Below are 4,598 nucleotides of genomic sequence, written 5' to 3'. Positions count from 1 at the left end.
GAGAGGCGCCCGTGCTAGGGCTGGGACCCACATGAGCCCAATTCTCTGCGGCCGAATAAAGGGGCGGAGTCGTGTGAGTAGAACACACGGCGGGTGTGGTGGTGATAGCAGTGGGGGCGGGGGGGGTGGGTGGAGGGGAGAAGGAGAGGTAGAGGGGAGTGGGTTAAAGGCGGGACGTCTGGAGGACGAAGTGTTGACTCTAAAATGAATGAGTCTGCTGATTGGGTGCTGGGGACATGGACTGCTGCACAAAGTATATGCGTGTATACACTGTAAAAGCACCCCTCAAAAGGGAACACTCTAAGGGAACAGTCTGTTTTGCAAAAATAAAATAAAAAACTTCTGTAAGTCAGAAAGGAAATTAATATTTCCAGAATGGCGACATTGGTAGACCTCAAGATGGCTAGAGAACACCTTTTACATAAGTTATTTGTGAGAGGTGAATGGACTGAGCAGGATCAGAATGTGTGGTTGCAGGCAATCACACAACAGATCACTGCAACAGGGTTAGATATCTGGAGGGATCAGGGTCCCTTACATGTGACCCTGAGTGAACTATATATGGCCCCTAAGGCCAAGGATGAGCAAAATAAGATTGCCAAGATAGCGGCATATCTATATTTATCTATGGGAGCCATACAGGATTAATTTGCTGTAGGCCAAGATCTGGCAAGTAGGCAACTGATTGCATTAGAAAAGGCCCAATCTGATCGGGACTCTTCTGAGCAGAGGCTGCAGAGGAGCCAGGAGTCAGAAAATGAGTCAGAAAATGAAAGCAGGCAGTATATAGTTAAAATAAAAGAGGACATGGGTATCCTGCAGCAGGAAAAGGCACAACAGGAAACCAGAATGTTGGCCTTGCAGAAGGAGTACCAAGAACGTTTGGACTCCCTACTGCAGAGCCAGAAAAAGCTGGAGCAACAACTGATTTCAACAGGGCATGCACAGAGCAGGTAGCCACTCTGCAAAGCCACCTAGAAAGGGAAAAGACAGAGAGCAACAAATTAATTCTGAAAGACCTGGACACAAAGGCAGAGTTTGAGGAAGAGCGCCAGAAAGCTGGTGCCCTTCAAAGACAGAGGGACGACCTGGGGGCCCAGAGGCAGGCTCTTGCGCAGGAAAGGGACACCTTAGGCCAGGAAATCTGTCACTTAAAGGGAAACTGGAATAAAATCACCTGGCCCTCCAGGGACTGGGTGACCTCCAAAAAGAGCATGATAGATTGTTAGAGCACACCAGGAGGGTGGAAGATGCTCTGGCAAGAAAGGAGCAGGCCAGTAGGGACAGGACTCAGGAGGTGACCCTCCTGCAGCAAAGACTGGCCCAGTACTCAAAGACAAACCAGGCAGCACATAGAGAAAATGAGGCTCTCTGTCAGAACAATGATAGGCTCCACAGGCAGGTAGCCATGTAAGAGAGACTGATAGAGACTAGTAAGGCCGTGATTGAGGAACAGAAAGCTCATGTTCTTGCATGGCAACAGGGAGGAGGGGCTGATAGAGATGAGGTTCACTGGGAAAGGGAAACACCTGAGCACAACCTCAGGAACAATACTACCAGAAGCCTTCATCTCTCCCATTCCCTGGACTCTGCCACCTCCATGTCCACTGGCGCACGTTAGCCCAGGGCCACGTGAATGGCAGATTACTATCCAGTCAGAAGTATACCACTACCTCCCAGGAATGGATAGGCGAGCATCTGGGTATGGGTACCAAAGTACTGTGAAGTTTAGTGGGGAACTCCAGGAGAGTAGGCCCACTAAGGGCATCCTAAAAACCTCTGCCCAGCTAGGACAGTGGGGGGGTACCCATCAAATCCTGGGAGCAAGGAGGAATCAGAAGACTCCTCGGAGCGCCCCAGGACACAGGAGACTAGGTCCCCACATTCTGCCAGCCATTCACAGGCTCACAGAATCCAGGAGAACCTAGAAGATCAGACGGGTACCTCTGGGGGCAGTGCCTCTGAGTCAGAGGATGAATGGACCAGGGTTACCCGAACCAAGAAGGCCAATAAGGCAAAAAGGGCCTTGCTTAAGGACCCCTTAAAACAAATCAAGGCAATAAGGAGCGTCATCACGTCTTATCATAAGAACGCTAAGTATTCTGTTTGGGAGCACTTAGAGCTCTTTGAGCAGATGATGGAAACTTTCCATTTGAAAGACAGCAGTAGCTGCATTCAGTATGTGAAATGGACCTTTTCACCAGAATACTCCAGTTTCTTTTTGGGGTTGGAGGACCAAAATCATTCTAGATGGTCCACCTATAGGGCGGCCATTTTGAAGCATTTTTCTGTACACAGAATTCCCCAAGAGGTGTGCCTTTGCGCAGACCACCAAAAGGGTGCGCATGGACAGCAGAGAATTTGTCAATACTTTTTTCCATGCTCTACCAAAGTACATCATGACCCAGCTAGTAAGAGATTTTCATGAGAAAAGATCACTAGACTGGGTCATTGAACAGGCCACCCGGATCTATGAGGTGCAAAAGTACATAGAACACAAAAATAATGCTAAAGCCCCCAAAATAACCAGCACCCCTGCTGCTGCTAAAGTGGCAGAGGTAAAGGTTGCCCCCATTTTAGATTTCGAGATGGGGGGGACCTAAAAACCTGCCTGCACAGCAGAATAATTCCAAGCCCAGAAGACCCTCGGGCCAGTCACAGACAGGGAGCCAAGGAGGTAGCCCCACAAATGGGATCCGTCACTCCCCTGACTATGAAAGTCCCTGCTACAAGGGGAACCGACCCATCCTGGGTTATGTGTGGACTCCTCCAGCCCAAGGGGTGGGGATCCAACCAAGCACCTAACCCTGGGAGCTTCCCTCCTCACTTCCCCCAGGAGTGCAGAAATTCCCCAAATCTGGGGTAGAACTTTTTCCCCAGGTACCCACAAAACTTCCAACCCCAAAATAATCCATCCTTCTTTCCCCACTTTCCTGAGCCCAGACAGCCTAATCCAGGAGAGGGGAGGCCAAGGTTGGAGGGGTACCCAAATCGTCCCAACTCGGGGTATTACCAGAGAAGGGAAAGCTACCCTTCCCGGGATCATCCCAGAGGAGAAATGAGAACCCCGTATCAGCCTGAGCGGGTTTCACAGCTAGAGCGCCAGGTCCAAAATATGGCACAGGATCTGGGTTGCATGCCGAGGGGTCAACAGAACCCTCAGATGGGCATGCCGGCGCAGAATGCCCCAAACTCTGGACCTGGTGCTCCAGAACAATGACGGGGACAGCGCCCCGACAACCCACTGGTTCCCAGGGAGGAGGCACAAGGGGAAGGGGGTGTAAAGTCTTGGAGGAAGCTTCCTTCCCCACTTGTAGAAAGCCCCTGGAAACCCAGGAACCAGAAACAAAATCTCCTGCCCCTGAAAGTCTGCCTCCCAAGGAGCAGAGAGGGGGTAGGAGAAACAAAGAACACAAAAAGACCCATTTTGAGGAGGAGGTCCGAGTCTTCCAATTTGAAGGAGAGGGTTCCTCAGAGGATCCTGGGAAAAGGATCTTCTCCTTCAGAGATGGGGGACTCCTTCCAAAAAAAAAATGGGTTCCAAAGGATTCAAATCCAGACTGGGTAGATGTGGGGACTGAGCTAGGGACGCCCATCATCCTATCCCAGAACCAACAGCATGAAAATCCCCTGGTTCAAACCCATCCTGGTGACTGCCTCCAAAAAGGGGGCGGGAGGGTGACCCAGAACCAGGGGGAACTCAAAACTTCTCCCATCTCTAGTTGCCACCTTTTCTGTGCAGATTCCTTAGACTCCCCACAGAATTCAGCCAACAAATCTTCTCTCTATGTCCAAAACTAAAAAAACTAGCATAAAAAAATATGCATTATCTGTGCCCCCTTGCGGAGAAGGAGGGAAGATACTATGCCCTGGTTCAAGTACAGGGGCAGGGTACAATTTTGGCACTGGTGGACACTGGATACCAAGCTACCCTTTTGTCCAAAAAGGCCTTTGATCAACTGAATTCAGGAAGGGGGGAGAAATACCAAATTCATCTCACCTCTCTTCCTGGACAACTTCAGAACTTTGACGGGAAAGAAATTCCCGTCGAGAATAAGGATCGCGAGGATGGAAGCTGCCAGCTGGGACCTGAGTGCTCTGGATGGTCGCGCAACAGCAGCGCTGGCAGTAAGTGCGGGGAGAAAAGCCAACGGATTGTGCTCTGAGAGGGTACATGCCGCAACGAGGAGGCTCTATTGTATCAGATTCAAAAGATACATGAGCTGCAGCCCCGGGGCTGGCGAGAGACGCACCGGCTCCTCAGACAGCTGATGCTGATGTTCGGTGGCGACCCCCAGATAAGAAGCGCAATGCCCGGGCTGTGCCACTAGTACAAAAGCAATGGTAGTGTGCATATAATGCTTTAAATGGAATCTGGATAGCACACAACACTGTGTCATGACATTTCCAAGCACAACCAAGGCACTCCCAGGGGCGCAAACGCTTTTATTCGAGTGCATGACCACCTCTGGCATCCTGGCACTGCCCAGCAGCATTGAGGAAGGGAGGGAGCACACCTACAGGCCACTGTGAGCCGCCCAGGACTGATTGAGGGGGAGGCTGGAGGAGCCGTTGCGGTGTTGGTGTCCCCGGGATTG

Source organism: Ambystoma mexicanum, chromosome 6q (genome assembly GCF_040938575.1).
Source record: "Ambystoma mexicanum isolate Mex_15411 chromosome 6q, UKY_AmexF1_1, whole genome shotgun sequence".
Taxonomy (NCBI): domain Eukaryota; kingdom Metazoa; phylum Chordata; class Amphibia; order Caudata; family Ambystomatidae; genus Ambystoma; species Ambystoma mexicanum.
Note: the sequence above shows the minus strand (reverse complement) of the source record.